Genomic DNA, 27,716 nt, shown 5'->3' on the forward strand with positions numbered 1-27,716 from the left:
TTTTTAGAGTTGTATGGATTTGAAATAAGGTATGTAAAGTTCATTGTTTAGCTCATGGCACATTCTAGGAGTTCAGTAACTAGTAGCTATTCATATTGTTAATAGCCGTTGTCCAATTGCTGCAAATCAGCCCCTTTACCCCCTTCCAAAAAATATACAATCACACCAAGAGTGACGTAATTTCTGAGATTATACTGAGGGGTCACAAAACAGAGTCACCTGAGCAGTGATCAAGTGCCTTCTCCCTTGTACCAGGAGCTCTCTGGGACTCCTGAGTCCCTGCTCCAAGATTTCCCCTGATCCAGCAACTCCCTATTGTGCCTCCTTCTCTCACTTCTTACTTATGCAGGGAAACTATCTCTCCCACTTCACACTTCTGTCAAATTAAAAAAAAAAAAAATTGGACCTAAGTAAGTAGAGACTTTATGCAAAAAGACTATTCCAGTAGGAGGAAGGAGACTTCGTAGTGGGGAAGACAAAGCTCCCCACCATTAGATCTATAAGCCTGTCAGTGGTCAGGCAGAAAGGACTTTTGTTTTATGGCGAGAAGAAAACAAGGCTAGAAAAAACTGGAAGTGAGGGAGTAGGATGACAGTAGAACAGGAGATGTTGTTAAGGAGGAATTGCTCCAATGCTTGCTTCACCGCAGGGGCCAAAGTTCAGGGCTTTGGAGGAAAGAGAGGAGCCTGACTGAAGTTTGGTCAAGGTATGTAAGTGGGCATTTTTTCAAACTGTCCAGTAGGGACAAGGAATTCAGCTTACCTTTTATGACAAAGGATGGGAATTTGGAGGGTCTGTATCTGGCTTTGTCTTAAGTAAACAAGGAGCTCATCTCCAAATCTTACTTAAGTTATGCGGGAAGGGTGGTTCTTTGCAGTAAACCTCCCCCCCCCCCAAACACAAGAGGATGAGAGGATTTCTTAACTATTGCAGTTTTCCAGGAGCACAGGGCTCAGGTGTCATTTTCACACTAGCACATCACATCTCACCTCCATTGCTGGATACTTGGGGCCATTTACTCACCATTCTCTGCCTCTATTTCTTTGCCTTTCTGTATTTTCAAGGAAAAAAGAATTACTCAATTATAAATTACAATACACATAGTAATATATAACATTGTACATCATTATATATAATATATAGTTATATATAAAATTACTTTAATTATATTTTATTTATTATATCACATATTTACTTATATTTATAAATATGTACGGTATTATAATTTATTTTATTTTGGTATAAAATATATAATTATAGTGGCACCTGGGTGGTTCAGTCAGTTAAGCATCTGCCTTCAGCTCAGGTCATGGTCCCAGGGTCCTGGGATTGAACTGCAAGTCAGGTCCCTGCTCAGCAGGGAGTCTGCTTCTTCCTCTCCCTCTGCCCCTCCCCTTGCCTGTGTTCTCTCCCTCTCACTCACTCTCTCTCTCCAATAAATAAACACAATCTTAAAAAAATAAAATCATTATATATAAAATATATAACATGTAATATAGAATATACATTTTATATGTATTATTATACATAGTAATGATAATATATTGTAATATATATATATTACTAACAAGAAAAATTTATCTCTACAATTATATTAGATTGCACACATCATCTATGTCACCTTAAATACTTCAAGATGCCTTTCCTAAGGACATTCTTCCATATAACCAAAGGAACAATATCTCACTAAAAAATTAACCTCAATTGTATAACATCTTCTAATATGCAGTCCACATTCTCATTTTCCTAATCACCCTCCAAGTGACTTTTATTGCTCCCACATGCCCTAGGTTCCAATATCCAATCTAGTTTCACACACAGCTTTGGATTTTACGTCGTTTTAGTTTCCTGGGGCTCTGCCACTCAAAGTGTGATCCATAGATCAGTACAATCAACATCACCTCGAAATGGACTTGGAATTCAGAATATCAGGCCCTGCCCAGACCTGCTGAATCCGAAGCAACCTTTGAACCAGATCCTCAGGTGATCTGAATGCACCTTGAGGTTTGAGAAGCATGCTCTAGCCCAGGGTTTCCACTTTCCCCCCCATGCTACTGAATTTGTGAAAAGTCTAGAACAGTTGTCTTTTTTTCACTTCCACCTTTGTAGTCACTTATCTGAATATAAAAGTCACGTGCATTCTGGAATGTTTAGAAGATGGTGGTTTTATTTTCTATTTTGCACTTTTGTGTCTGAGTGCGCTTTGTTATCTTAAAAGCATTCTTTTCCTTTTCTCTCCTTCTTTCTTCTGAGAATGTAAATAATACATGAATATACTCTATTGTAAAACTTTACATGATTTAGACATCCTACAGTGAAAAGTTTTCATCATCTTTTATATTTCCTATCACTTTTATTCTCCTCTTCAGATGTAGCTATTGCCAACCGATTCATATTTACCCGGTGTCATTCAGGGTTTAGTCAGGGAAGCAGAACCATGAGGACAATTGTGGAAAGAAGACATTTATTATAGGAACCAGACCTTACAAAAATGCTGGGAGTGAGGAGAGGAAAGTCTGGAAGGGGAGTCAGAGCCCAGTGTGTGGGAAGCGACAGCATGGGGAAGCCAAGTCCTGGAACTTGCAGGGAAAGCTGAGAAGCCAAGTGTGTCCGGCCAGTGGTGTGGGCTCTGGAGCATGAGCTCATGCAGGTGACCATGGGAAGCTATCCCCTCTGCATAACTTCATCTCTGTGGATCCAGAGCCAAGCATCTTCTTCTAACCAGCTCCGGGCTGCTGTTAGACTGGGCCAGAGATCAGAAAGACCAGATGCGTGGGGAGCTTCGACCTCCCCCGCCATCCGTGACCATATCTGACCATGGTACCTTTCTGAGAGTAATGGCCGCTGTTTTGCTTCTGTCTTCCAAATCTTACGGAAGTTCCCTTACAGCCAACTTTAACTTGAATCGGAAAAGAAGGCAGAATCCGGCACAGCATCCTACCCAGCCCCTTTAAATCAGTAAGTATCCATGTCTACTCACATTCTTTGTAGAAATGGAATCACATTGTGCATATTTTTGCCTCCTTGACTTGTCACTTCACAAAGTCTTTTGAGGTCCAGTAGTATTATTGCACACGAGACCAAAGTACTTCTTTTTAGCTTTGGCATCCCCTTAAGGCAGCGTTTTTACAAACCTTCGTGGAATTAACTAGTGTGTCAAAAGCACTATTAAAAAGAATAGGACAGAATAGAAGAGAAAATATAAAAGTTTGTCTCCTTCTGTAAGGATAATTATTGCTTTGTGAAACGTTTGTTTTAGTTAAATACATGTGTGTGCTGTGGAAATAGCCTGAAATATATAGCTGTGAGTAACAGTGGTTAAGAAAAACACTGCCTTGAGATTTTCTTTTTTTTCTTTCTTCTCCCACCTCCCTCCATTTTTTGGTCTTACTGTTTATTTTGAGAGATAACCCGAGTTTAGAAAGGAACAGGGTAATGTCTGGGGCCAATGGCTTTTGACATAGAGAAACAGTTAAATTCACCTTTAAAAAATTATAATATGGTTATAGATAACATCTGCTCCATTCTCAGTCCAAAGTTGCTAATGAGCATTTGAAGAAGGGTCTTCTGTACCCTGACTGAGGAAAGATTGACGTGATCAGAAAATCAAATGATGTGGCCTCCAAAGTGCAAAGAAATCTCTTTGGAGAATACTGAATTTGACAAGAGAGTAATAGATTCAGTTTCTAAACTTCCAAAATCAACAGTAGAAGATATGCTGATTTGTTTGGTAATAGAGACCTCTAGAGAGCTCAAGTTAGAATTGCAGCAAAATCTTTTTTTTCTTTTCTTTCTTTCTTTTTTAATATATAATTTTAAGAGCTAACTTTGGTTGCCAACATAGATTTTTGGAACTCTAAAGGAATTTAGAGATCATTTAATTCTGTATATGTGGATCCTCCTAAGACTTACTACTCACCTTTGATATGCCAACCACTTTAATAAATAATACCTAATGTGGTTTCCGCAACAATTCTATAAGGTAAATATTATCACTTTCATCTTGTTTTTTAAAAAATTTATTTTAAAATTTCTTTTTAATTAATGTTTATTTTTTCCAGTTTTATTGAATTATGATTGACAGATAAAAACTTCATGTATTTAGGTTGTACGTTGTGATTTTTTATGGTGTACAGCATGGTTTAATATGCATATACATTATGAAATGATTATCCCAATCAAGCTAACTAATGCATCCATCACAGAGTCACCTTTTATGTGGTGAGAACACTTAAGGTCTACTCTTAGCAAATTTCAAGTATACACTACAGTATTATTAACTAAAATCACCATGATGTACATTAGATCTCCAGAACTTATTCATCTTAGAACAAAAGTTTGTGCCTTTTGACCAACATTTCCCATTCCTCCACCTCCTAGCAACCACTGTTCTCCTTTCTGGTTCTATGAGTTCAGCTTTTTTTGAGTCCGTATTTAAGTGACATCATATAGTACTTGTCTCCCCATCTCTGATTTATTTCACTTAGCGTAATGTCCTCCAGGTTTATCCATATGGTCATAGACGGCTAGTATCAAAAGGACAAGAGATAACAAGTATTGGTGAGGATGTGGAGAGAAGGGTACCCCTGTACACTCTTGATGGAAATGAAATTGGTATGCCATTATAGAAAACAGTATGGAAGTTCTTCAAAAAATTAAAAATGGAACTATCATAATCCAGCTATCCCACTTTTGGATACATACCCAAAGGAAATAAAATCAGTATCGGGAAGAGACATCTGCATGCCATGCAATAGCCAACATGGAAACAACCTAAGTGTCCATCAGCAGATGAATGGATAGACGCAGAATATATATGCAATGGTATATTATTCACTTTCATTTTGTAGAATAAATGAAGTCTCAGAAAGTAGAGCAATGTGTCTGAAAGAAGAAAGCTGGAAAGTGGCAGAGTCAAGTCTAAAATTCAGGATTCCAGATTCCCAGGGCAGTATTGTTGGAAAATACCGCAATATCAATATAGTACACTTTTTTTTTAAGGCAAGAGAACTTAGAGATCATATGGTTCATTTTCCTTGTTCCTAAATGTGAAAAAAAGAGGCACAGAAAAGGAGAGCAAATTGTCTGGGGTCACATATCTAGAAAAGAGCAGAGCCAAGGATGGCATTCTTGTCTCCTGGTTTTCAGCCCCCAGCGACTCCGATTTTCACAGATGCTGACACTCGTGTAACCACCATCTCACTCAAGATGTAGCACAGTTCTATCCCCGCCCCCCAGAATTTCCCTGTGTCACTTCAAAGTCACACTTCCTTCCCTGTCCCCATCATCTGTAGCCACCGAATTTTCTGTCCCCACAGTTTTGCCTTTTCAAGAATGTCATGTAAATGGGATCATAGAGTATTTTAGTTTTTTTGAGTTAGCTTCTTTCAGTTAGCACAATTCCTTTGAGATACATTCCCATGATTGTATCAGAAATTTGTACTTCTTTATTGCTGCATGGTATCCCATTGGGTGGATGTAATATGGTTTGATGATCCAGTCACAAATTGAAGGATATTTGGGTTATTTCCAGTTTTTGGTGACTGTAAGTAAATTTGCTATAAACATTCATGATTAATTTTTGTGTGAACAGGGGAGTATGATTATTGGGCTGTATGATAAGGATATTAAACTTTGTAAGAAACTACTAAAATGTTTTCCAAAGTGGCTATGCCATTTTGCATTCTCACCAATAATTATGGGAGTCCAAGTTGCTCTGTCTCCCTCTTAGCACTTAATATCGTCGTTTTTCAAATTTTAGCCATTCTGATATGTGTGTAGTGGTATCTCACTGTGATTTTATTAAGATTTTATTTATTTAGGGGTGCCTGGGTGGCTCGGTTGGTTAAGCGACTGCCTTTGGCTTGGATCATGATCCCAGGGTCCTGGGATCGAGCCCCACATCGGGCTCCTTGCTCAGCAGAGAGCCTGCTTCTCCCTCTTCTGCCTGCTGCTCTGCCTACTTGTGCTCTCTCTGTGTGTGTCAAATAAATAAATAAAATCTTAAAAAAATATTTTATTTATTTATTTGAGAGAGAGAGAGAGCAAGAAGGAGCTGGGAAGGGGGCAGCAGGGGGGAGAAGGGGCAGAGGAAGAGGGAGAAGCAAACTCCCGGCTGAGCAGGGAGCCAGACTCCGGGCTCAATCCCAGGACCCTGAGATCATGACCTGAGCCAAAGCAGACACTTAACTGACTGAGCAACTCAGGTGCCCCACTCATTGTGCTTTTAATCTGTACATCCCTAATGACTAATGATGATGAAAGTGTTTTCATGCACTTTTTACCTTCTTTAGTGAACTGTATGTTCAAATCTTTTAATTATGTTTGATTGAGGAATTTGTTTAATCACTATTGAGTTTTAGAAATTGTGATTATTTCTTTTTAATTCAACTTTTTATTTTGACATAATTGTACATTCACATGTATTGTAAAAAATGATGAAGATCCTATGTGTCCTTTACTCAATTTCTTTCAAATATAATGTCTTGCAAAACCACAGTATAAGATAATAACTAGGATATTGACACTGATACAATCAAAATATAGAACATTTCCATCAACAAAAGGAACCTATATATTGCCCTTTTATATCTACACCTACTTCACCTCTGCCTACATCCCCTCTTTAACCCCTGTTGACAACTAGTCTGTTTTTCATTTTTAAAATAAAACTCATTAATTTATTTCAAAATGTTATATAAATGGAATAATACATTATGTAAAGTTTTGAGTTGGGCATTTTTCATTCAGTGTAGTTCTCTGGAGACTCATCCAAGTTGTTTTGTATATTAATGGTTGTTACTTTTGTTTCATTTTCTCTATTTTTTTATTTTACCAATATCTGCTCTTTATTATTTCCTTTCTTCTGCTTGTTTGGATTTATTTTTCTCCTTTTTTTTTTCTAAGTTCTTAAGGTGAGAACTTAGATTATTGATTTAAAATTTTATTCTATTTTCTAAGGTACATAATTTAGTTCTATAAATGAGGTTTGTTTGATGAACCAGGATATGGTCTGTCTTGATATATGTTCCATGGGCGTTTGAAAAAGTATGTGTATTCTGCTTTTGCTGCAAAGAGTGTTCCTTATACATCCACTAGATCCTGTTGGTTGATGGCATCATTGAGTTCTATATCTTGTTGATTTTCTGCCTACTTGTTCTATCAGCTGTTGACAGAGGTGTTACAGTCTCCAACTGTAATTGTAGATTTGTCTGTTTCTCCTTTGAGTTCTATCCAATTTTGTCTCACATAATTTTCAGCTCTGTTGTTTGGCCCATACCCCTTTAAGATTACTATCTTTTTTTAGTGGATTGACCTTTTTACTGCTGTATAACTGCCCCTCCCCCTCTCTGGCAATGTTCTTTGATCTGAAGTCTACTTTATCTGGTATTATATAGCCATTCCTATTTTATTTTGATTAATGTTTGCATAATATATCTTCTGCCATATTTTTGCTTTCAACTAGTTGGTATCATTATATTTGAAGTGAGTTTTTTTTATAAACAGACAATAATAGGTTGTATTTTAATATCCACTCTGCCAATCTCTTTCAATTGATAGATTTATACTATTTACATTTAATGAAATTATTCATATGTTAAGGTTAAAGTGTGAAGTTTATTTTTTTATTTCATTTTTCTTCTTTTGCTTTTATTTCTCTATTTTTTCTCTGTCTTACTATGGATACATTGAACAGTTTTTGGAATTCCATTTTGATTTAGTTTATGTTTTTGAGTGCATCTTTTTTTGCATACTTTTTTAAATGGTTGTTCTAGACATTACATTATGTATGTAAACCATCATGGTCTACTGGTGTTATCATTTTACCAGTTCAAGTGAAATATAGAAACCTTACCTTCTTTTGTGTTACTTTTCCCTCTCCCATTTATAATGTAATTTAAAAAATATTTTGTTACACTGTACATATCAGTGTTATAATTACTGATTCAACTACCAAACAATTTAGAAAACTCAAGTGGAGAAGGAAAGCCTATTGTATTTACCCATACATTTGCTTACCATCTTTTTCTTCCCTTTTTCTTGTTGTTTGAAAGTTCTTTTATCTATTCCTTTCTAGTTAGAGAAATTCCTTTAGCCATTCTTTTCTTTTCATTCATTCTTCGCTGGTGGCAAATTCTCTGTTTTCTTTCATCTGAGAATATCTTGATTTTCATTTCATTTAAAGAGTATTTTCACCTGGTATAAAATTCTGGGTTAGCAATTCTTTTCTTTCAGCATTTAAAAAATACAGTACCACTTTCTTCAGGCCTCCTAACCTGGTTTATAACAACAAATGTGATGTCATTTGAATTGTTTTCCTCCTATATATATATTACATCTTCTTTATCCATTCATCTGTCCATGGACATCTGGGCTCTTTCTATATTTTGGTTATCGTGGACATTGCTACTATAAACATTGGGGTGCATGTGCCCCTTCAAATCACTATTTTTGTATGCTTTGAATAAATAAATACCTAGCAGTACAATTGCTGGGTTGTAGGGTAGTTCTATTTTTAATTTTTTGAGGAACCTCCATACTGTTTTCCAGAGTGGTTGCACCAGTTTGCATTCCCACCAGCAGTGTAAGAGGGTTCCCCTTTCTCTGCATCCTGGCCAACATCTGTTGTTTCTTGAGTTGTTAATTTTAGCCATTCTGACCAGTGTGAACTACTTTTTAAAGAGCAGAAGTTTTTTATTTTGATGGAACCGAATTTATTACTGTGTTCTTTAATGGATTGTGCTTTTGGTGTCTTGTCTAAGAAAATTTTTCCTAATCTAAGGTCACAAAAATTTTCTCCTATGTTTTCTTTTGATAGTTTTATATATTTAAGTTTTACCTTTCAGTATAAGATCTCTTTTGAGTTAATTTTTGTATAAGAGTGAGGTGTGGATTCAAGTTCATGATTTTGCATAGGGATAGCCAGCTGTTTCAGCACAATTCGTTAAAAAGGCTGTCCTTTCCCCACTGCATTGCCTTTGTGATTTTTGGAAAACAAGCAAACAAACAAACAAATAAATGAAAAACAAAAACTCAGTTGTTCATATATATATATAAAACAACTGAGTTTTATATATATATAAATATATATAGGCTTTATATATATATATATACATACATATATATATATATAGGCTTATTTCTGGAATCTCTGTACTACTAGGCGTTGGCAAATTATGGCCTGTGGGTCAAATATGAATAGCCACCTGTATTTCTAATGTCTGTAGGCTAAGAAAACCTTTTACATTTTTAAATGGCTTAATTTCAAATGGCTCTGTAGATACCTACATAAAAGCTTCAATTTTGTTTCTTAGCCACTAAGCCTAAAATATTTAACATAAATGGCCTTTTTAAAAGATTTATTTATTTATTTGAGAGAGAGACAGAGAGAGAGAGAGAGCAAGGGGGTAGGCAGAGGGAGAGAGAGAATCCTGAAGCAAACTCCTCACTGAGTGCAGAGCCCTCCTCCGGGCTCAATCCCAGGACCCTAAGATCATGACCTGAATTGAAACCAAAAGTCGGCAGTTTAACTGACTGAACCACCCAGGCACCCCACATAAATGGCCTTTTAAGAAAAATTTGCAAACTCTTGCTCTATACTGTCCCATTGATCTATTTGTCTACTTTTACATAAGTACATGCTATTTTAATTATTATAGCTTTCTAATAATTCCTGAAATCAAATAATATTAGCCCTTTTAGACAGAAGTTTTACATTTTGATGAAGTTCAATTAATCAATTTTTTTCTACTACAGATGGTACTTTTGATGAAGTATGTAAAAATTCTTTGCCTAACTTAAGATACAAAGGATTTAACTAATCTTTTTTTGGTATACATTTTATAGCTTTAGGTTTTACTTCATACATTTTATAGCTTTAGATTATAGACTCCATTTTGAGTTAATTTTTGTCTATGGAGCAAGGTGTAAGTTGAAGTTCCTTTCCCCGCCCCTCTCTACACATGACATTGTTCCATCATGATTTCCTGAAAACACTATGCTTTTGCCACTTTATTGTATTGGAATCTTTTTTTTCCTTCAGGAATTGATTTTTTTCCTTACAATTAAAAAAAATCAGCTGAAATTGTGTATTTAACCACAAAGCCAACAGAAGTTACATAAATTACATAACCTCCAAAGCCTTTGCAGCTGTTTGAGTGGTTGTTTTTTTTTGACTATTTAGATTTTTCTTGTGAAATACAAAATTTCAAGTTATGTTTACTACAACACTTTCTACTGAAATAGTCATGATTTTTATGGTCAAATTTAATTATTATTATTATCAATTTGGAAAACTAATATTGTATTGTAAGTAGCTGTTTACAATCACTAAGACTTACAGTGTTTTCTAAAGCTCTTAAACTCTTACTGTGATTGAAAATCAAATCATTATTTTTTTTAATTTTACACAAGTTATTTAAACTAAATACAAAACAAAACAGTTCACCCATTTCTCCCACACTCTCATCCCTGCCTCTTGCAACTATCAACCTATTCTGTGCCTCTATGAGCTTGGTTATTTTTTCTTTGTTTCATTTTAGATTCCATGTGTAAGGAAGATCATACGGTATTTATCTTTCTCTGTCTGACTTATTTCACTTAGCATAATAATTAATGTTCTTGAGGTCCATCCATGTTGAATGAAAAAAAAAAGAATGAAAAGGATGAAATGACAAGATTTCATTCTTTTTAATGGCTGAATAATATTCCACTCACCTTTATCCAACTTAGGTTGTTCCATATACTGGCTATTGTAAATAATGCTGCAGTGAACACGAGTGTACAAAATCTTTTTGTGTTTTTTTTTTCCTTTTGAGAGTAGTCATTTATTAACTGACCAGATTACAAAAATAATCATGGTAGATACTTTAGTTCATCCTCCTAATAAGCCTATTGATCTGGTCTTCCCTGTTACCAGCATCTCTACCTTCTATAAAATGGGTGGTCTTTTTCTTCATTCCCTCTCATGGAGAAGATAATTTGAAGGGCCATAAAAAGTTGTTTGCTTCTTTGAAACGTTTTCCAACAGTATGATCTATATCAGATCCTCCATGCAGATGATGCCGTATTTATCAAGAGATCGGGCAATCAATGTGTTATCTGTCAGGGCAATTCCCTTCTTATTGGTTTTGCCATAACCACGCTTGTAGATCAATTCACTCACCGACTTCAGGTCTGGGTACCCCCAAGCTATATACGGTTCCACCATCCTTAGCATGTTAACTGAAGCCTTGTTGAGCTTAACAAAGGTGCCATTGAAGATCTGGCGAAGGTGAAGAAGCTGCAACACCTTTCAAACCTTTGGGCTCACACCATTGATACCTCTGATCCTGATGACAAATGCCAATTTGGGTTCCACAGGTACGTAGAAGTTGCCAGCTTTTCTTGCCATCCTCGCCATTCAAATCTCAGTTCTGTACATCTGCTTATATTCCTTGTGGTAATGCTTAGCTTTTTCATAGATAAGCTTCCTTCTTGCCTTTCGAAGCATCTTCTGAGCAAACTTCTTCCTCAGACGCTTGATCTTCAACTCTTCGAAATTCCTTCGCTTCTTCTTAAGGGTTTCTGGCACAGCAGGAACCTTCTTTTCTCTTCTGCACCCTCCATGGTTCCAGCTGGAAAAGAGGACTACAAAATCTTTTTGAATTAGTGTTTTCATTTTGGAGCAATACCTAGAAGTGGAATTGCTGAATCATATTTTTTATATTTTGGGGGAACCTCCACACTGTTTGCCACTCTGGCTGCACCAATTTACATTCCTAGCAATAGTGCACAAGTGGTTCCTTTTCTCCACATCCTTGCCAACACTTATCTCTTGTCTTCTTGATGATAGCCATTCTAACAAGTATGAGGTGATATCTCATTGTGGTTTATTTGTATTTTCCTAATGATTAATGATATAGAGCATCTTTTCATGTACCTATTGGCTCTCTGTATGTCTTCTTTGGAAAAATGACTATTCAAATTTTCTGCTCATTTTTAAATTAGAGTGTTTGTTTGCTTTTGGGTTGCATTTCTTTTTATATTTTGGATATTAACCCTTCATCAGATATATGATTTGCAATTATTTTCTCCCATTCTGTAGGTTGTCTTTTCATTTTATTGATGGTTTCTTTTGCTGTGGAGATGCTTTTTAGTTTGATGTAGTCCCATTTGTTGATTTTTGCTTTTGTTGATTATGCTTTTGGTGTCAGATTAAAAAAATCATTGCTAAGACCTATGTCACAGAGTTTACCACCTATGAATTCTTCTGGGAGTTTTGTGGTTTCAAGTTTTCTGTTCAAGTCTTTAACCCAGTTCAAGGTAATTTTTTGTGTGTATAAAATAATGGTTTTTTTGGGTGGAGTCTTTAGGATTTTCTGCATATAAAATCATATCATCTGAAAATAAAGACAGTTTTACTTCTTCCTCTCTAATTTGGATGCCTTTTATATCATTAACTTGCCTGATTGCTCTAGCTAGGGCACCTGGTACTATGTTGAGTAAGAGTGGTAAGAGTGGGTACTCTTGTCCTGTTCTTGATCTTAGAAGAAAAGCTTTCAGCCTTGCACTGTTGAGTATGATGTTAGCTGTGGATTTGTCGTATACGGCCTTTATTATGCTGAACTATGTTCTTTCTATACCCAATTTGTTGGGAGTTTTTATCATAGAAGACTTGTATTTTGTCACGTACTTTTTTTGCATTTATTGAGATCATGTGATTTTTACCTTTCATTCTATTAATGTGATGTGTCACATGTATTTATTTATATATGTTGAACCATCCTTGTACCCCAGGAATAATTTCAACTTGATCATGGTGTTTGATCCTTTTAATGTGCTATTGAATTTAATTTTCTAATATTTTGTTGAAAAGTTTTACATCTACATTAGTTTTCTTTTTTTGTAGTGTCCTTATCTGGTTTTGGTGTTACAGTAATGCTAGTCTTGTAAGTGAGTTTGGAAGTGTTCCCACCTCTTCAATTTTTTGGAAGAGTTTGAGCAAGATTGTCATTAATTCTTCTTTAAATGTTTGGTAGACAGGTCATGATCCTGGAGTCCCGGGATCGAGTCCCGCATCGGGCTCCCTGCTTGGCAGGGAGTCTGCTTCTCCCTCTGACCCTCCTCCCTCTCATGCTCTCTGTCTCTCATTCTCTCTCTCTCAAATAAATAAATAAAATCTTAAAAAAAAATGATTTAAATGTTTGGTAGAATTTATTAGGGAAACTATCTGGTTCTGGGCTTTTCTTTGTTGGGAGATCATTTTTATTACTGATTCAATCTCCTTACTCATTTTGGATCTGTTCAGTTTTTCTCTTTCTTCAAGATTCAGTCCTGGCAGGTTGTATGTTTCTAGGAATTTGTTTATTCTAAGTTATCCAATTTGTTGGTATATAATTGTTTGTAGTAGTCTCTTGTAACTTTTTTGTATTTCTGTGGTATCATTTGTAATGTGTCCTTTCTCATTTTTAATTTTTTTTATTTGATACTCCTCTCTTTTTTATTTAGTCTAAATGAAGTTTTGTTATTTTTGTTTATTTTTTTCAAAACCGAGCTCTTAGTTTTGTTGATCTTTTCTATTGTTTTTCTGGTCTCTGTTTCATTTATTTATGCTCTGATCTTTGTTATTTTCTTCCTTCTACTAATTTGGACTTATTTTGTTGTTTTTCTCTGAGATGTAAAGTTAGGTTGTTTATTTGGGATCTTTCTTTTTTTCTTAGTGTAGGCATTTATCACTATAAACTTCCCTCGAATTACTGCTTTTGCTACATCCCATAAATTTTGGTATTTTGTGTTTCCATTTTGTTTGTTTTAAGATTTTTTTTTTATTTCTCTTTTGATTTTTTCTTTGGCCTATTGGTCACATTGTATATGTCTTTTTGGCCTGAAAAATAATTCAAATTTTGTGTTTCCTTATTGATTTTCTGTCTGGATGATCTATCCATTATTTAAAATGGGGTATTGAAGTCCCCAACTATCATTGTATTGTTTATTTTTCCCCTCAGATCTGTTAGTATTTGTGGAATATATTTAGGTGCTCTAAAGTTGTGTGCATACATATTTATAATAGTTCTATCTTCTTGATGAGTTGGCCTCTTATTATTATATAATAACCTACTTTGCTCTTCTCACCATTTTTGGCTTAATGTCTATTTTATCTGATTATAAATATAGCTACCTCACTTTCTTTTGGTTTCCACTTGCATGGAATATTTTTGTTCATCCCTTCACTTTGAACCTGAAAGTGTCCTTTAAAACTGAAGTGAGTCTCTTGATGGTGGTAGCATATAGTTGGGTCTCATTTTTTAATCCATCCAGCCACTCTGTGCCTTTTGATTAGGTAGTTCAATCCATTTATATTTAGAATAATTATTGATATGTAAGGACTTGCCAGTGCCATGCTATCAATTGCTTTCTGACTGTTTTGTAGTTTTATCATTCCTTTTTCCCTCTCCTGCAGCCTATTTTTATGAATTGGTGATTTTCCATGGTATGCCCTGATTCCCTCCTCTTTGTCTTTTGTGAATCTACTATACTTTTGCTCTGTGGTTATTATGATGCTTACATAAAACATCTTATGAATTAACAGTCCATATTATTCTTGTAGCAACTTAACTTTGATTATATTAAAAAAAACACCCCTTTATTCTCTCCCTTCTTATTTTTTTGATGTCATAATTTATCTCATTTTATATTGTGTATTCATCAACTATATTCTTAATGCTCTTTTCCTTTAATCTTTAAACTATAGTTAAGTGGTTAACACACTGTCATCTTACAGAATTAGAGATTTCTTTATCTGGCTGGATATTTAAGAAAAAGAAGAGCAAATTATGTACAAAATAAGCAGAAAAAAGAAATAATTAAAATCAGGGCAGAAATCAATGAAATTGAAAACATGAAATCAGTAGAAGAAATAAATTAAGCAAATAGGTGGCTCTTTGAAAAGTTCAATAAAATCGACAAGCCTCTGGCCAGCCTCATCAAGAAAAAAAGGATGCAACTTACTAATATCAGAAATGAAAGAGAAGACACCACCACAGATTGCCCTGACATTAAAAGGATAAAATGGAATTCTATGAATAACTCTAGGCCCACAAATTTGATAACCTAGATGAAACTGATGAGTTCTTTGAAAGCTACAATTTGCCAAAACACACACAGAAAAAAATAGACAATCTGAATAGGCCTATATCTATTAAAGAAATTGAATTAATAATTGATCACCTTCCAAAAAGAAAGGGCCCAAACCAGATGGGTTCACTGCTGAATTCTATCAAATATTTAAGGAAGAAGTTACACCAATGCAATCCCTTTCAGAATACAGAAGCAGAGGGAATACTTCCAAACTAATTTTATGAGGCCAACATTTCCTAAAATTAAAACCAAAGACATTACAAGAAAGGGAAATTATAGACCAATATCTCTCATGAACATAGATGCAAAAATCTTCTGTAAACTTGAAGGTAGATCAATAGGAATTACAGAACCTGAACAGAGTCAAAAAGGCAATTGAAAAAAAAATGAATGGAACCTTAGGAACCTATGGAACAAAAAAATATAAGATGTAACATTTGTGTCATCAGAGTCCCAGAAGAGGGGAAAGTGTGTGGGGCTGAGAAAATTTTTAACAAAAAATGGTGAAAAACTTACTAAATCTGGTAAAACATATAAACAATAGATTCAAGAAACCGAGGAAGCCACAAACAAGATGAACCCAAAGAAGTCCATTCTCAAACACATCATAATCAAATTTCTGAAAACTGGGCGCCTGGGTGGCTCAGTTGGTTAAGCGACTGCCTTCGGCTCAGGTCATGATCCTGGAGTCCCGGGATCGAGTCCCGCATCGGGCTCGCTGCTCGGCAGGGAGTCTGCTTCTCCCTCTGACCCTCCTCCCTCTCATGCTCTCTGTCTCTCATTCTCTCTGTCTCAAATAAATAAATAAATAAATCTTTAAAAAAAAATTCTGAAAACTAAAAACAAGGAAAAAAACCTAAAAGATCCAGAAGGAAAAAACACATTTCAAATAATACAATTCAAATAACAGTGAAATTCTTATCAGAAATGATAGGAGTCAGAAGGAAGTGGCAAAATATATTCAATTGCTGAAAGAAAGAACTATAAACTCAGAATTCTATAGCCACCAAAAATATATTTTAACAATAAACGTGAAATAAAAACTTTTCAAATGAAGAAAAAGTAAGAGAAATTGTTATTACTAGACCTGACCTAAAAGAATTGTGGAAAGAAATTATTCCAACAGAAAGAAAATAATAATAGAAAGAAACCTAGAACATCAAGAATAAAGAAAGAGCCATGGAATGGGTAAATATATAGGTAAGTAAATAGAATATCATTCTCCTTATGAGTTTTAAAAATTATTATTAGTCAATTGAAATTAAAATTGTAACATTGTCTAATATGTAAATACATAATTAAATGACATATTAACAGAGTGAATAAAAACTATGACCAAACTGTACGCTATTAGCAAGAAATTTTATTTATTTATTTATTTATTTATTTATTTATTTATTTATTTATTTATTTACTGTTATTGAAGTACAGTTGACACACACTGTTACATTAGTTTTAGGTGTACAACATAGTGATTTAACAACTGTATGTTATGCTACCATCAAGTGTAGCCTATCATCTGTCACCATACAACACTATTGCAATGTTATTGACTATATTCCCTATGCTGTACCTATGCTTGTTTTTATCCCTGTGGCTTATTCATTCCACAACTGCAAGTGTGTATCTCCCACTTCCTTTCACCCATTTTGCCCATGTCTCCACTCCTCTTCCCTCTGGCAGCCATCAGTTTGTTCCCTGTATTTATTTTTTCTGCTTTTTGTTTGTTTGTTCACTAGTTTTGTTTTTTAGATTCCACATATAAGTGAAATCATATGCTATTTGTTTTTCTCAGTCTAACTTATTTCACTTAGCATATTACCTGGTAGGCCCATCCATGTTGTCACAAATGGCAGGATCTCATGTATATGTATATATACACAGACATACACACATCATCTTTATCCATTCATCTATTGATGAACACTTAGGTTGCTTCTATATCTTAGCTATTGTAAATAATGCTGCAATAAACGTAGGGGTGCATTTATCGTTTTGAATTAGTGTTTTTGCTTTATTTGGGTAAATACCCAGTAATGGAATTACTGGATCATATGGTAATTCTATTTTTAACTTTTTGAGCAACCTCCACACTGTTTTCCCCAGTGGCTGCACCAATTTATATTCCTACCACCAGTACATGAGGGTTCTTTTTCTCCACATTCTTGCCAATACTTGATATTTCTTATCTTTTTGATTCTAGCCATTCTGTCTGTGTAAGTGATATCTCATTGTGGTTTTGATTTGCATTTCTCTGATGCTTAGTTATGTTGAGCATCTTTTCAGGAAAGTCATTTTAAATATAATGATACAGTTAAGTTAAAGGTAAAAAGCTGGAAAAAGTATACCCTTCAAATATTAATAAAATAAAGTGAGAGTGGCTACGTTAATATTAGATAAAGTCGACTTCAGACCAAAGAAGAAACAACACATTACATAATGACAAGGGTCAATCCATCAAAAAGACAACACAATTCTCAGTGTGTATACACCGAACAACCAAGCTTCAAAATACATAAAGCAAAAACTGAGAGAAGTGAAAAAGAGAAAAAGACAAATTTACAATTGCAATTGGAGAATTCAATGCTCAGTAGTTGATATACCTAACAGAGAAAAAATCAGCAAGAATATAGCAGAACTGAAAAATACCATCAATCAATGAGATCTGATTGATATTTATAGAATACTCCACCCAGCAACAGCAGAATGCAAATTCTTTTCAATTGCACACAGAATATTCACCAAGACCATCTTTGGTTTTATGAGAAGCATAAGCAAACTTAAGTGAATTGAAATCATGCAAAATATGTTCTTTGACTATAATGTAATCAAACTAGAAATGCATTAGAAAGAAAATAGAAATATCTTTAAACACTTGTAAACTTATCCACACACTTTCAAATAATCCATGAGTCAGAAAAGAACTCTAAAAGGAAATAAAAAATTACACTGAAGTAAATAAACATGAAAATAAACATATCAGAATGAATGGGTGGGATGCAGGCCAAACTACTTAGAAGGAAATTTTTAGCACCAAATGCTAATCAGAAAAAAGGAAAAATCTTAAATCAATAAGTTTAGCTTCCTCCTCAGGAAGTTAGAAAGGAAGAACAAAATTAACACAAGCAGAAGGAAGGAAATAATTAAGACATAGAAATCAATGGATTGAAAACAGAAAAACAGTAGAGAAAAATCAATAAAATCGAAGGCTGGTTGCTTAAAAATATCAATGGAATTGATAAACTCCTAACAGGACTGACAGAGAAAAAAAAGAGAAAAGATGCAAATTACCAATGGTAGGCACGAAAAAGGGAATATCTGTGCAAACCCTGCACATATTAAATGGATATTAAGGAAACACTAGCATTGACTGTACACACACACATTTGATCACTTGGATGAAATGAATCAATTCCTCGAAAACCACAACCTACTGAAACTCACTAAAAATGAAAGAGATAATCTGAACAGTCTGATAATTACCAGATAAATTAATTTAGAAATTACATAGCTCCAGAAAAAGAAATCTGCAAGCCAAGATGGCTTAAATGGACATTCCTCCCAAACATTTAAACCAGAATTAACACCTTCTATATAATCTTTTTTGGAAAATAAAAGAGGAGGAAACAGCTCCCAACTCATTTTATGAAGGTGGTATTACCCTCATACCAAAATCAGACAGACAAAATAAGAAAACTACAAACATTAAAAGTCTTCAATAAAATATTTAAAAATTATATCCAGTAATATGTATGTATTCTGTATCTTATATCTATAATATATGTACACATAAGATATGTATAGCTTATGATATAAGAATTAAATATCACAACTAAGCAAGAGTCATTCCAGAAATAAAAGGCTAGTTCAATATTTGAAAATCAATGTAATTGTACATATTAACAGATAAAAAAGAAAGCCCACACAATTATATAAATTGGCACAGAAAAAGCATTGAAAAAATATTTAACACCCATTCGTGATAAAATTCTCAGAAAACTAGGAATAAAGGGGCATCTCCTCAATCTCATAAAAAAACATCTACAGGGGCACCTGGGTGACTCAGTCAGTTAAGCATCTACCTTTGGCTCAGGTCATGATACCAGGGTCCTGGGATTGAGCCCCGCATCGGGCTCCCTGCTCAGCAGGGAGTTTGCTTCTCCCTCTGCACCTCTCCCCACTCGTTTTTTCTCTCTCTCTTTCTCTCAAATAAATAAATAAAATATTTAAAAATATTTTTAAAAAAGAAGAAGAAAGTTGGAGAAATCAGATTACCTTGGTTTAAGTCTTCCTGTGTGGCTACAGTAATCCAGACAGGTTTATAGAGGTATAGACACATAGATCAATGGAACGGAATAGACAACATAAAAATAGACCTATAGAAGTATGGCCAACAGATTTTTGACAGAGGTGCAAAAGCAATTCAATGAAGAAAGAATAGTGTTATTAACACACGGTGCTGGAACAAGTGGACATTCACAGCAAGAAAGATGAACTAGGATGTAAACCTGCCACCTTACACAAAAATTAACTCAAAATGGAACATAAGAGAACATGCAAAACTACAATGCTTTTAGAGGAAATCTAGAAAAAAATCTTTGTGACCTAGGGCTAAGCAAAAAATTCTTAGATATGACATCAAAAGCATAATCCACAAAAGAAACACTGATAAATTGGACTTCATCAAAATTAAGAACTTTGGCTCTATGAAAAATTCCATTTTAAGAGGTTTAAAAGACAAGCCACAGACTGGGAAAGCATGTCTGCAAATCACACACCTGACAAAGGACATGCATCCAAGAGCTATAAAGAACTCTCCGGGTTTAACTATAAAAACACATGAAGAGGGGAAATCAGAGGGGGAGAAGAACCATGAGAGACTATGGACTCCGGGAATCAATCTGACGGTTTTAGAGGGAGGAGAGTTGGGGGATGGGTGAGGCTGGTGATGAATATTAAGGAGGACACGTATTGCATGGAGCACTGGGTGTTATACGCAAACAATGAATCATGGAACACTACATCAAAAACTAATGATGTAATGTATGGTGATTAACATAACATAATAATAAAAAAAGAAAAAAAACTAATGATGTACTGTATGGTGACTAACATAACATAAAAACATTATAAAAAATTAAAAATAAAAATAAAATAAAACAAGAAAACAATAAAAACACAACCCAATTAGAAAAAGACTGAAACAGACATTTAACCAAAGAGGGAATATGGGGGCATCTGGGTGACTCAGTGGGGTTAGCATCTGGCTTGGGCTGAGGTCATGATCTCAGGGTTCTGGGATGGAGTCTAGCGTTGGGCTCCACCTCAGTGGGGAGCCTGCTTCTCCTTCTCCCTCTGCCCCTCTCTCTCTGCCTCTGCTTCCACTCCTGCTCTGTCTCTCTCTCAAATAAAAAAATAAAATATTTTTTTTAAAAAAGAATGTGGGTTGCAAATAAGCATACAAAGAGCTTTTCAATATCATTCACCATGCTGAGTGAGGAAAAGCCAATATTTAAGGTTTAATACCATATGCTTCCATTCATATAATTTTGAAATGACAAAATTATAGAGATGGAGAACAGATCAGTGGTTGTCAGGGGTTAAGGAGGTAGGTGCCAAGGGGTTATGATTATAAAAGTGTAACACAGTGGAGGACTTTGAGATGATGGAACATACCTTCCATATCTTGATTACGATGGTAGCTATACGAATCTATACAAGTGGCTAAATTTCATAGAACTATAAAATGTAGTACAAAATGTAAAGACTGGTGGAATCCAAGTAAGGTCTGTATCTAGTCCATTGTGCCAATATCAACTCTCTGGTTTTCATAATGTACAATGTTACTATTAGGAGAAGTTGGGTGAAGGGTATACAGGAACTTTTTGTACTATTTTTGTAACTTCTTATCATTCTATAATTATTTCAAAAAAATATCACAAAGGAACCCCTAATCTGCCACTGCAGCAACAACGTCAAGCCAGTGACTTTGAAAACCTAGATGAAATGGGCACATTTCTAGAAAAATATCACTTACCAAAACTGACTCAAGAAGAAAATCTAAATAGCTCATCTATGCACATTTAAGAAATGCATCAAAGTTATAATACATTTTCCCACAATAAACACACCAAATAAATTCTATAAATGTTCTTCCTAACATTTTAAGTTTTACCTTTTTATTTCCTATATATACTCCTAGGCATTTTTCCTGAAACTATTGATATTTCTAATCCTATATCTAGTAATGTTAACATTTAAAATTCAATTACATTTTTAATTGTTATGTTAATCACCATACATTACATCATTAGTTTTTGATGTAGTGTTCCATGATCCATTGTTTGTGCATAACACCCACTGCTCCATGCAGAATGTGCCCTCTTTAATACCCATCACCAGGCTAACCCGTCCTCCCACCCCCCTCCCCTAGAACCCTCAGTTTGTTTTTCAGAGTCCATCGTCTCTCATGGTTCGTCTCCCCCTCCGATTTCAATTATATTTTAACAGCTAATATAGAGAAAATCTTCTGATCCAGGAAGATAAAAGAAGACCAAGTTTCTAGTTAGGAGTTCCAGGCTTTCTCTTTATACTTTGAGCTTTTCCTTGTTCTTTTTTTAATTGCAACCATCCATTCCTTTTCTCTCTTTTGGAATGAGAGAGGTTCTTTGGTTGGGGGCTACATAAAGCCCATTTGTCCCTACGTATGTAGTCTAATACTCTGTCTCTTGGAGGTTGCCCATGCTTCTCATGTCCATAATAAATGGAGGGAGTTGTCTTCCTTTTCTTCCTTTTCTAATAGATTTCTTGGTATATGTTTTTTTTTTTTTTCTCTATTTCTCTCCAGTCCACTCTAGTATGCAATAATCTTCTCCGTATCTTTCAGTAGACAAACTCTGTCTTAACTATGTTCCTCTCATCTGGGATATCATTACATCCCACCCACACTTTTAGTTGCTCCCATAATTGTAATTCTTTCCTGGGGAGATGCTGCCTTATAAATGTTCCAATCTTCGTTTCATCTACGCTTGTCTGAACAACAATTTGTTTTATAAGCGTGCGTTATGCCCATGCTATCTCTCCTATTTTCATCAGTATTGTTTTTGCTTTTCTATAATCTTTCCATGTTTTAGCTCTTAAATTGTTGTTTGGGGTTGGCCATCTAATTTTTCATCCTGCAAATATCCAGTTCAGTGATGACTGCCTCCGGCCTCCCTTTGTTTTAACTTTAGTAGTATCAAGGAACGTGATATCCATATATCCGTTTATTGCCACGTGGTTTATAATTCTCCAACTTCATGTCTGAATCTTTTAGCAATATTTTGTAATTATCAATATTATCTGTTATCAGTTTATTTGCCATATTATGTATTCATTATTCTGTGGTTGAGCCTATCTTATGTCTATTACCGCATAGATTTTTTACTAATCACGACTAGTCAATCTCTGTAATTCCTATCATCTGGGTTGTTGAAATCCTCATTAGAGTGTCATCTGACCCCGCCAGAACCCCCTGGGTCATTATCTTCATCACAATATTTATGATATGCAGCACCATCTGCTTGGAAACACAGAGTTCTTTCTTCCCTTGTTTTTTTCCTAATTCTGTCTAGATCCTGCACTACTTCAAATCATAATCATCACATCCTTTTACTGTCTGGTTTTCTCTTCTCTAGTTGGTCTAAACATCATGGGAGCGGGGAATCAACCCTCTTATTTTAGGTATAAACATAACTCTGTACTTATTTTCTTTAAATAATCATGCTTGCCTAGTTTGTTAACCTAGTAAATATTCCCTTTCACTGAGTTATAAAACCTTTTATATTTATTCATGGTTTAAAATTACTAATGAATTTCTTTCAGCTCTTGACCTCAAATTCTATTTTGCTTTAGTCTTACACACATGCAGGAGCCTATCACTCTAAAAATGTGATGCTGTGCATATATACATAAGGCCAAGAGAGACTCAGAAGAACCTTTATGTTCTGAAGGTGAGGAAAGGTCAGGCTCAAGTTTAATTACAATCCCGGAGGAGAAAATGTCATGTAATTATGTGGATAAATACATGTTAGTGTCAGTTTGGTTAAAGAATGTATAAACATAATTTGTGATATTTTTCTTGCAAAATCAAACAGACATACCAAGAGTTTCAAAAAAAAAAAAATGGCCCCAACTATTGAGAGCAGCGAAGAGTGGGGAGATGGGCTATTCTGGCTTGATATTAAGAGATTCAAGAAAGCTAAATTGTGTTTGGTGTGATGAGCTGGCTCATGGAAAGTTGAGAAAAGCTAAATAAGCCTCGAAGTGGGGGTTGGGCTGAAGCAGGGTGATCCTTGTAGGGCAGCTGGCCTTGTGAGCTCAACGATACTGGAGGGTACATAAAGTACAAGACTATGCTGGTTACAGGCTATTGAGAATTCACCGTGTACCCGGCCCCAAATTCAGAACATGACATGCTCTCTTTCCTATTATTAGATTCTTGGATTAGACTCTTGAATATAACTGCTCAAAAGGGGCAGGTTTGTGCACACTTATGCTCCCAGAACCTGGAGATCATTTACCTATATGACACAGAGAAAATGTGAAGCCAGTTGGCACTTCCTACCCAGTGGGACCTGGGTGACTATGTCTTTATCAGTCATTATTAAAGCTTTTCGGCTGAGCTATTCCACTGGGGACTCAGCATTCACTCTTTCCAATGTATGTCTCTCAGAAAAACCTGAAATCAACAAACAAAAATTCTCAGTTTGTCCTGCAGATGCCACCATAACCATAGACTATCTCTTTCTTGCCCTTCAGCTGGGATCTCTAGGGGCTGCCACGGACCAGAAATTCTAGAAGATAGAATAAACCAATTTATGGAGTTAGTGGTTCATAGTCATAAACTCACGCATGTGTTTAGAGTTCTATAGCTCCAAGGTATAGATTAGGATTGTATTTTTCATTCTAAAAAAAAACCATTTCTAATTTTTTGAATAGAGATTATTTACATGATGCAAAGGTCAGAAAGCATGAAAGGTATATAATAATCTCCCTCCTACTGTGGCCCCCATCTGCCTAGTTCTTATTCATGATGCCTCAAAACACGTAACCACAGCTATTAGTCTATCATTCCAGAGAGTTTTAATACATATGTATATACAAATATAAATATATAATTTGCGTCTTCGTAGTACGTAAATGGCAGCATATGATATAGACTATACTTTGTTTTTTGTTTTAAAGATTATTTTATTTGAGAGAGAGAGAGAGTGGGGTAGGGAGGGGCAGAGGGAGGAGAGAGAATCTTAAGCAGACTCCACGTTGAGCACGGAGCCCGACGTGGGGCTCGATTCCATGACACTGAGATCATGACCTGAGCCGAAACCAAGAGTCAGATGCTTAATCAACTGTGTCACCCAGGTGGCACCCCTATACTTTTTTTTCCACATAAACCTAAATATAAGAATTTTCTATAACATTGCATAAAGAGCTTCCTTACATTTTTTTAAACAACTAAATAGTATTGTACTGCATGAATGTACAATTATTTCTTGTTGGGTATTTATTTTCATTCCAATTCTGTTATTTATAACTGCTTAATAGTAATAAAAATAGTGATCTGTATTATTTTTCTGTTGCTGCCAACACAAGTTATCACAAACTTAGTGGCTTCAACAACCCCATTTATTATCTCACGTTCTGTATATCAGAAGTCCAGAGGAGTTTGGCTGGGCTCTCTGCTCAGGGACCAACAAGGGGAAAGTTAAGTCGTTGGCTCAGTTGAACTCTTACTGGTGGCTCCATTTCCAGGTTCATTCAGGGTGTGGGCAGATTTCAGTTTTGGGGGTTGTGGAACCAAAGTTTCTGTTTCTTTGCCCACTGGCAGCCAGGAGCCCCTCCTTGATCCCCCAAGGAGCCTCCTTCCCCTCCCACAGTCCCGCCCTCTCCAACCAGCAAGGGCACAACACCAAGTTCTTCTCAGAGCTTGGAACCTTTCTGACTTCCCTTTCTGCCACCAGCAGGAGAAAGCTCCCTGCTTTTAGGGAGTCATGGGATTGGATCAGACCCACCCCAATGATCTCCTATCTTTTAGAAATTCTACTTACCACACTTAGCACTCACCCTGCACTTACAGATGTGCATAAGTGATATTACATATCCTCCCTACAACTCATTACATTCAGTTGTTATTTCCATTTTACAGATGGGTGATCTGAGAAAGAGAGAGAATAAATAACTTGCCTCTGGTCACAAAACTGAGTGGTGACGCCAAATGCAGTCACTCTGTCCCCAAACAGTGCTCCTGGGCATGTCCCCCGAATGCCTGTTGCACATGGAGCTGTAGTGAATAATCCTTTAATGTTAGTCATTGCGCTGGAGACAGGATGTTTTCCAGAGAGTTTAACTGAAGAGAGTATAATTAAGTTATTATTTACAGAGGGATGGGTAAGATTGAGGGAAGCCACCAAGGACGGTGAAGACCAGAGGAGCTAAAATCCACAGGTGGCTTAGCATCTCTGGGTTTGAAGTAAAAGGGAAGAAAACTGTGTCACCTGGGGCTGGCAAGAGTAATTATGACATTGTCACATATCATGGATTACTAGCATACTACTTCCTCTGGCAGAGGATATCTGTTGGCTTATCAAAGATATGGGCAACAGAATCCATTTGGAGGGTTTATTTCTGTGGGCCATTCTTGATACCAGTTAATGCATCAGTCAAGGCCCCCACAGGACAAAAATGACATATTCAAGGGTTTAACTGAAGAGAATTTAATGAAGGAAATATTTTAAGACAGATAGTACATTAGTTAAGGTTCTCCAGAGAAACAGAATCAATAGCTTATCTCTCTCTCTATCTATCTATCTATCTATCTATCTATCTATCTATCTATCTATCTAAGAGATTTATTATAAGGAATTGGCTCACATGATTATGGAGGCTGACAAATCCAAAATCCGCAGATCCAGTGCTCCAATATGCATCTGAAGCTTCTGTAACATCAGGAAGAGATGATCTTCCAGTTTGAAGACCCTCAGGAGGAGACTTCTCTCTTACCAGGGGCAGAGAATTGGCCTTTTGTTCTACTCCGGCCTTCAGCTGGTTGGATGAGTCTCACCCACGTTGTGGAGGGCAATCTGCTTCACTCAGTCTACTGATTAAATGTTAATTTCATCCCCAAACATAAAACTAACTATCACAGATAAGCAGGGTTAAGGGAGCAGAAAAAAAAAATGGGATTAACTGCAGGAGAAATCTGTTACCAGCATTTGGCCTTGAGGGACAATGGGGAAGAATTGGTGTCATCAGAGTCTGGGGATGGCTGTAGCTATGGAAGTCGCCATTTGACATTAGCTATGGGGATAGAGAGACAAAATCTCTTCTAGAATCAACTCTTGTCAAGGCAGGAGTCTGTGGAATAAAAGTCTTGACCTGTCTTCTTCTCCCTCTCAATCTCCTGGCTGATGTCCCATCCCTCCATTACATGAACTCCACCTAAAGCCTAGTCAGAGGGTGGAGGAGCCTGTGTGATACACTCATGCGGTCAGCTTCCTAAACAGCAAGGCAAAAAAGGACTGAAAATGGAAATGAGGTGGGGAAGCAAATAAAGGACAATCCGAACATTGGTCTTTCTCTGGTACAAGTATATTATACACTAAATTCATAAAAGTGGTCTTTCTGGGTCAAAGAGTGAGTGCACTTGTAATTTTTATAGAATTTCCAAGCCTCCCCACTTAAGGATTGTAGCAATTTATATGTGATCCAGTCCTAGATGTGAATGCCTTTGACTCCACAGCTTGTCCAAACATGTGTTATCAAGTGTTTGGATTTTTGGCAATACAATAGGTGAAAAATGGTATCTCTATGTAGTGTTCTTATGTATTTCTCTTTTTTTATAAGGGGGCATAACATTTTTTTGTATAAGTTAATAAGAACTCATTCAATTACAAGTAGTAGAAAACTCAGCTTAATCTGGTTTAAGCAACAGAGAAGAAATAAGATTCACATTAAAGAAAAGTCAGTGATTGTATCTAGAGACAGAGACACACCTTGATCCAGTGACTCGAAGGATGTTATCAGGTCTGGCTTTCCCCCCTCTCTCCGTCTCCCTGTCTCTGTTTTACTCTGCCTCTCTCCACTTTCCCTTTGCTTGGCTCTATTCTCAGATGGTCTTCCCTCTTGTAATGGCCCCAGGCAGCACCAGGCTTTTATCCTCACAGCTCAAGTTCAGCACAAAGACCTAAGTCTGATTCTTACTGACTTCACTTGTATCACATGCCTATCCTTGGGGCATCACCGGGGGCAGGGGGCTGTGCTCTTCCATTTGTCCAGGCCTGAGTCACAGGACCACACACCCTCCTACCCATGCATATATCTTCAAAGATGGCCATATCAATATCATGCAGCTACTATTCACAATAAAAACTGTGTTCATCCACACCCCAGAAGGGGATGGGATAAACAACCTTAAGCTCATAAATAAAATAGTTATTGCTCCAATCCAGAATCTCCAGGTGACAAGTATTCTTCTTAGTCGAGTCCTAATGTGGCTTCTCATAGTCCAGCAAACTATGATTAAATGAAAACCATAAATCACACTATACATTTAAAGGGAG

The 27,716-nt window shown here is 35.9% G+C and overlaps 1 long non-coding RNA gene and 1 pseudogene across 1 annotated transcript in view; one reads left to right on the forward strand and one right to left on the reverse strand.

Annotated features, from left to right (window-relative positions):
• The window catches only part of LOC145716413 (uncharacterized), a 103,107-nt gene that overhangs the window by 20,265 nt on the left and 55,126 nt on the right, over window positions 1-27,716 (forward strand). The window lies entirely within an intron of this gene.
• Window positions 10,799-11,634, reverse strand: LOC102727796 (large ribosomal subunit protein uL30 pseudogene; annotated as a pseudogene).

The sequence above is a fragment of the Leptonychotes weddellii genome, chromosome 12, assembly GCF_054177405.1.
Source record: "Leptonychotes weddellii isolate Sample4059 chromosome 12, ASM5417740v2, whole genome shotgun sequence".
Taxonomy (NCBI): domain Eukaryota; kingdom Metazoa; phylum Chordata; class Mammalia; order Carnivora; family Phocidae; genus Leptonychotes; species Leptonychotes weddellii.